The sequence below is a fragment of the Mesoplodon mirus genome (genome assembly GCF_964341445.2).
Source record: "Mesoplodon mirus genome assembly, chromosome: 3".
Classification (NCBI taxonomy): domain Eukaryota; kingdom Metazoa; phylum Chordata; class Mammalia; order Artiodactyla; family Ziphiidae; genus Mesoplodon; species Mesoplodon mirus.
The window spans coordinates 120,108,611-120,115,946 of NC_138978.1; the positions used below are offsets into that span (position 1 = coordinate 120,108,611).

The 7,336-nt window shown below is 51.8% G+C and overlaps 1 protein-coding gene across 1 annotated transcript in view; it reads right to left on the reverse strand.

The window, feature by feature from the left end:
* The window catches only part of ARHGEF2 (Rho/Rac guanine nucleotide exchange factor 2), a 51,951-nt gene extending 48,423 nt beyond the window's left edge, over window positions 1–3,528 (reverse strand). Inside the window, exon 1 of the mRNA XM_082612812.1 lies at window positions 3,388–3,528. The gene's annotated coding sequence lies outside the window, so the exon portion shown is untranslated. The remainder of the gene's footprint in view (window positions 1–3,387) is intronic.
* Between the last annotated feature and the right edge of the window lie 3,808 nt (window positions 3,529–7,336).

The window sequence follows — 7,336 nt, forward strand, 5'->3', positions numbered from 1 at the left end:
CCCAAGTCTCTAATTCCTCCTCACCTCACCCTGACCTGGCTACATCATTGCTCTATTTCTCAGTGTGAGACATGTGAGATTTTGCTGTGCATTCAACACTGTATCCTGGAACTCACCCTGGCTTTCCTGTCAACTGCCAGAGTGGTATCACAATTCCAAAAATCAAAGAAAAGGTAAAGGGTATATAGAAAGGATTCCTTCATTCAGCAAATATTTCTTTAGCACCTACCAGGTGTCAGGCACCAAGACGAGGACCCAGAAGGGTCTATGCACAAACACAGTGGTGAGGCAAGTGTACCACTCCTCTGTGGGACAGGGGCTAGTTCAGGCAAAAGCCATCTGCCCACATCAGCTTTTGGGTTGACTCCTGCTTCTACCTGCTTCCAGGGCCCACAGGGCAGAGTTGTCGATTTTATTGTTAGTACTTAATTCTGGAAGTTCAAAGCTAGAGAGCCAGGCATCCTCAGTTCCCTAATCTAACCACGTCTCATTTTTATTTTTTAAATTTTTACTTATTTATTTTTTTTGGCCACTCCACACAGCATGTGGGATCTTAGTTCCCTGACCAGGGATTGAACCCATGGCCCCTGCAGTGGAAGTGCAGACTCTAAACCACTAGACCACCAGGAAAGTCCCATCATACCTCCTTAAAAGTCAGCCATCAAGGGCTTCCCTGGTGGCGCAGTGGTTAAGAGTCCGCCTGCCGATGCAGGGGACACGGGTTCGTGCCCCGGTCCAAGAAGATCCTACATGCCGCGGAGCGGCTGGGCCCATGAGCCATGGCCGCTGAGCCTGCGCGTCCGGAGCCTGTGCTCCGCAACGGGAGAGACCACAGCAGTGAGAGGCCCGCGAACTGCAAAAAAAAAAAAAGTCAGCCATCAAGCATCTCGAACACCCACCCTAAATCACCCCCACCTCTTTGATATATTAGGCTCACAAATCAGTCAGGATTTTTGCTGCTTTGGGCTTCCGAGTGTGATCATCTTTTCTCTTTTTTTTTAAATTTGTTTGCAAACTGAACCTAGGGATCCTATCCTCTTTCCTTCCGCTGGGCCTGTGTGCTTATTCTACCAGAGGCTTGTTGGGACCCAGACTAGCCCATGATGTGTCGGGGCTAGAGAGTAAAAGGGGGAAGACCAATCAGTCCACTTCTACCTCCTGTCAGTTTCTTGGCATGTGTTCTGGGTGCCACGCCAGCAGGGTGGGGCAAGAGAGGGGCTGAGGTTCAGAGGGACACACCTGAGAAGACTTTGGCCACTGAGTTCCAAGGAGTTAACCCATCAGATCCCAGGGAACAGCTAAAGGTAGTGGGTGAAGTAAGGAGCCCCTAATCTGAATGGATGGGGTAATCTGGAATCTGGAAGCCCTGGGCTCTCAGGTATGAGTCTGTGGCCCTTTAAATCTCACAATTAACTACCAGGGATAAAGGGAATAATGTCAGGGCCTAGAGGAAGGGGACCCAGGGTGAATTAGGATTTAAAGTTTTAAAATTCTAGCCATCCTGTTTGTCCATACCTCCTGTCTCAATGGTGCCAGATAAACTTGAGTCTGAATCCCAGTCCTATAATCTACCTCTTAATTGATGAGCGTTAGTTATTTAACTCCTCTAAATCTCAACTTTAATATAGGGGTTATGATATGCTAACCCCATAGGACTGTGAGGATTAAGAATGTATATAAAGGGGGTCTCCTTGGTGGCTCAGTAGTTAAGAATCCGCCTGCCAGTGCAGGGGACACAGGCTCGAGCCCTGCTCTGGGAAGATCCCACATGCCACGGAGCAACTAAGCCCCTGCGCCACAACTAATGAGCCTGCGCTCTAGAGCCCGCGTGCCACAACTACTGAGCCCGCGCACCTAGAGCCCGTGCTCCGCAACAAGAGAAGCCGCCACAATGAGAAGCCTGCACACCGCAACGAAGAGTAGCCCGCACACCGCAATGAAGAGTAGCCCCTGCTCGACGCCACTAAAGAAAGCCCGTGCGCAGCAACAAAGACCCAACGCAGCCAAAAAAAAAAAATAAATAAGGAATGTATATAAGGGAATTCCCTGGCGGTTCAGTAGTTAGGACTCCGTGCTTTCACTGCAGAGGGCCCGGGCTCAATCCCTGGTCAGGGAACTAGTGGCGTGGCCAAGAAAAGAAAAAAAAGTGTATATAAAATCTTTGGCATCACTTGTCCCACAAGTAGTGTTAATTAACTGTTGGCCATTATGGTGATTTCCTATTTGCACACTTGTGCACACCCACACAGAGACACACACACTCTCAATGCATCCTAGTTAAGAATGGGAGCTGAGGGTTTCCCTGATGGCGCAGTGGTTGAGAGTCCGCCTGCCCATGCAGGGGACACGGGTTCGTGCCCCGGCCCCGGAAGATCCCACATGCCGTGGAGAGGCTAGGCCCGTAAGCCATGGCTGCTGAGCCTGCGCGTCCGGAGCCTGTGCTCTGCAACGGGAGAGGCCACAGCAGTGAGAGGCCCGCGTACTGCAAAACAAAACAAAACAAAACAAAAAAATGGGAGCTGAGGCCTTCCCTGGTGGCTCAGTGGTTAAGAATCCGCCTGCCAATGCAGGGGACACAGGTTCAAGCCCTGGTCTGGGAAGATCCTACATGCCACGGAGCAACTAAGCCCGTGCGCCACAACTACTGAGCCTGTGCTCTAGAGCCCGCGTGCCACAACTACTGAGCCCGTGCGCCACAACTACTGAAGCCCGCGTGCCTAGAGCCCGCGCTCCGCAACAAGAAGCCACTGCAATGAGAAGCCCGCACACCGCAGTGAAGAGTAGCCCCCGCTCACAGCAACCAGAGAAAGCCCGTGCACAGCAACAAAGACCCAATGCAGCCCAAAATAAAAATAAATAAAATTAATAAAATTTTTAAAAAAAGGGAGCTGATGAGACTTCCCTGGTGGCGTAGTGGTTAAGAATCTTCCTGCCAATGCAGGGGACACGGGTTCAAGCCTTGGACTGGGAAGATCCCACATGTCACATAGCCACTAAGCCCATGCACCACAACTACTGAGCCTGCGCTCTAGAGCCTGCAAACCAAAACTACTGAGCCCGTGTGCCACAACTACTGAAGCCCAAGCGCCTAGAACCTGTGCTTCACAACAAGAGAAGCCACTGCAATGAGAAGCCTGCTCACTGTAATGAAGAGTAGCCCCACTCGCTGCAACTAGAGAAAGCCCATGCGCATCAACGAAGACCCAATGTAGCCAAAAAATAATTAATTAATTAATTAATTTTTTAAAAAAGGCAGCTGAATGCAGGAGACTGGTAGAGAATTGTTCCGCCACTTCCTGGGGGTGCTGAGGGGTTCCTGAAGATCTCTTTTTGGGAAGTGCCCATTCATGAGGTAAGGACTCAGGGAAAGGGAAGAGGGAAACTCACCGGACTTGGGAGATATCCCAAAGATGGGAGACCTGTTCTTGCTTTCGGTTGGTGACTGCAGTATAGGAAGAAGTCCCACTTCAGACAGCCCCTCTAAGAATCCAGTCCAGGACCTTAATGGGGGTGCCTCTTTCTTGGTCCTTTTAAGGGAATTGCTCATGGTCCAGAAGTTTGCATAGGAGACAGGGGGGACTCATTCCAGTCCAGATCAGCTGCCTCTCCAACTACTCTAGCCCTTCCCTTCCCCGCCCTACTTCAAACACCCTAGACAGTGCTGTGCCCAGACCTTTAACCCCTTGGGTGCCATTGCTTGTCCCGAGGATTCCTGGGTTCCTCATCCTCAACATCCCCCGCAAAGGGCAGCCCCCGGATTCAGGCACACATAGGAACAGATACAGGAAACCAAGCTGGGGTCACCCTGAGGGGAGTGTATGTGGGAACCTGACATCCCAGGGAACCTTCACCCGCCCTCCAGCAGAGACAGGGTGGAACTGAGGGGGAAAAGAAGACAACTCAGGGGAAGGCCCACAGCTGGAACCCTACTTAACAGCAAGGTCCTGCTGGGGTCAGGGAGGTCCTTTGCTCTCTCTCAAATTTGGTTTCAAAATGCTTGTCGTTCCCTTTAAGAGGCAGGTTACAGTAGGGGGAGGAGGACAGACTGTATTTTCTGTGATGAAAGTACAGGGAGGAGCGATGACAAGGGCAGCTACATCAGAGGAGGACCCTCCTTCAGCCAACAGGAACAGGGTGAGCAGGCAGCTTGGCACACACCCGGCTCCCAACTCCCGGCGTGTTGTGGATACCAGGCACAGGATATCTGACTGGCTCTCCACCCCCTTCCCTGATAACAGCCTCTGGGGGCACTGACTCACCCTCACCGCTTCCCTGGGGCAGAGGATGGAGTGGGCAGATGTTGGACTTCCTGAGGTACCGGGGAGCCTCCTCCCTGATGGACCTCGTGGTCCAGGGGAAAGGACATGTTGGAATCGGAAGAGCTTGGCTGCCTCTGCCAACTCACAAGAGGCCTTGGAGAAGTTCCCTAGTAGCCTCATTTCCTCCTCTGTAAAATGGGGATAGTAAATGAGATATGTACAAATAGTGGAACATAAATGCTGGGCCCATAATTGTTATTCAATAGATATGCTAGCTGCCACTTGCTGTGTCCCTGGATAAACCACTCCACTCTGCCTTTCCTGATCTATTACATGAGATTAAATTAGGTGATCTATGGTCTATCCTTGCTCTAAAACTCTCCCTCTGGGTGAGAGTAAGAGGGCAGTTGTTGCCAGATGTGGAAACTGTGTGCCCTTTCCTACCTGGCTGGGCTCCAAACCACACGAGTGACAGTGGTTGTTTCTCACTTCACAAGAATACAGGGGAGACAGCTGCCTGTTTTACTGGTGTAGGGTCCTCAGAAATTCTCTGATTTAACAATCCTGTGATTGTCCACATGAGGACACGGGCTCCGAGCGGGGGTGGGCGGGTGTGATTTACCTGAGGTCTGCCAGCCAGTGAGAGGCAGAACCGGGGCTGGGATCCAGCACGGCTGCCTCTGTGGTCAGTGCTGCTTCCACCCCCCTGAGCCGCTCTCTCGAGGGATCCAACCCGGATAACTTCCCATCCTGTCACCAGGCCGCTGCATTATCCACAGCTTCTTGGGAATCCTTATACCTGTTTCCAATTAACTTTTGTCAGGTCAAGTCCCAAAGCCTAGTATGTGAAAGGGGTGGTAATCTGGGCCCTGGCTCCTCCTGGTACTAGCGCTGGGTGTGGGTGAGCGGGTGCCAGCTAGAAGTTTGGACGACGTGGGAGGGATAGAGGGCTAGTTTCCAGCGGGAGGAGGGGATCTGGAACACGTTGAGAGCTGGGTTGCTATCTGTTTGGCCTTTTAGGGAGGAAGCCCTCAGTTTGGGTACTCAATCTCCAGGAAGGATGTAGGGCCAGTGCTTGCTTTCCCTCTCCCTTGCAGACCTGCATGAAATCTAGAGATCAGGGGTCACGTGTCCCTAGGGTAGTTTCCATTAGAGTGAAGTACTGTCTGCTACTCATCCTCCATTAAGTTACCTCAAGAAGAGGGCTCAGTCCTAAAGCAACTACTCCGGCTGAGTCTCGCCATCTATAGATTTGAGAGGCTTATATTCTTTTCTCTTTTTTTTTTTTTTTTTTTTTTTGTGGTACGCGGGCCTCTCACTGTTGTGGCCTCTCCCGTTGCGGAGCACAGGCTCCAGACGCGCAGGCTCAGCGGCCATGGCTCACGGGCCCAGCTGCTCCACGGCATGTGGGATCTTCCCGGACCGGGGCACGAACCCGTGTCCCCCGCATCGGCAGGCGGACTCTCAACCACTGCGCCACCAGGGAAGCCCGAGGCTTATATTCTTCAATGCTACTACTTAAGGGAGGCTCAAATTCCATCCTGACTCCAAGGAATTTGATCTCTTGAGAGATGGAAGTATCTAGTTTTGGCCTTTTTTCAAGGTGCCTGTGACACTGCCTTCACAATGCTTCTCTTGTCATCTGGGTCAGACCTGGGCTCCCCCCTAGTCTCCTCTGTAACGAGGGGCCAGGACACAAAGTGCTGAGTTCTGCAAGGAAAGGTAAAGACTGCCCCAGCTTTCGGCAAAGGAGTATCTCCCAGAGCTCAGACTGAGGGAGAAATCTCTTATGTTACCTTCCCAAGTTATGAAGGTTATCCTACCCTTTAAACCAGAACCCGCCCTCCTATAGGTTAACTCTTCACTGTGTTTTCAGTGGACACTACACAGATGGCAAATAGTGTGTTGCTCCAAAGACCAACAGTTCATAGTCCTAGAGGAAGACAATACATTATCAACCTAGCTCCCTCTTCCTTCCCTATGCTTGCTCTCAACCCCAAGCTTCTGACCGTCTTTCTCCCCATTCTCTTGAGCAAGTCCCAGGTCTCCACCAGGAACACAATAAACCAAAGCAAATATATCCTTCTTGCCCTCTGACCTGGCCAGTCCTGGGGTGTCCGAGCCGTAGGCCCTGAAAGAGGGATGTGAGCTGGTGGAGGGCTACTCCATTTGGAGCCTCCCGTTGTCTCCAGGTCCTTTTCATCCTTCTTGGGGCCCAGAGGCTCCAAAGGCTGGGCGAAGGAAAGCTTAAACTGGTTGGGCAGCACTCTCCCCCAGCCCCCCCACCAGAATCTAAGCTGGGAAGCTTGGTGACAGGAACAAAGCGGGTGTTTGTTGGGTTTCTCTCCTGCCTGGGAGGCTGTTCTCGGACCACGGCATTCCTGGGTCGGACAGAGTCAGCTCAGCGTGGCTTCTCCCCACTGTTGTTGCCACAATACCCACTGCCTTTCCAGAGGCCGTGCTTAGGTAACAACTCAGGGGATACAGGCGCTTCTGCCTGGCCTGAGCTCAAAGCAGAGGCATTAAAAGTAAGTTCAAGATGGGACTTCCCTGGCAGTCCAGTAGTTAAGACTCCACGCTTCCACTGAAGGGGACACAGGTTCAATCCCTGGTCGGGGAACTGGGATCCTGCATACCCCGCAATGTGGCCAAAATAATAATAAGTTCAAGCTCAAGAAAAGCTAGCTCTTAAATGGAGGAAGGCCTAGAATCAGGCATAAGAGATAGTTTCTCAAGAACAGTCAGTGAATAAATCTCCCCTAGGTGGTCTCCCGGGGCACGAGAACAACTGCAGAACACTTTTCCCCATTCTCTCCTCTACTGTGGAGAGGGGCTCACAGGCAAGGAAGGTTTAGGGGAACATATGGTGACTGGTGAGAACAGAGGGAAATAAGGGATGGAAGCAAAGGTGTTCAAAAGGGAAGGTGCGGGGGGTGGGATATCTCTGTGGGAACAGGACCCACAATCCCTAGAGCAAGGAGGCAGGAATTCAGCTCATTTGCCCAGGAGCCTGGGCAGTCAGGGCCTGAGTACCAACAGCAACCTGAGCTCATCCAGGTGATGGGAAAACAGACAAG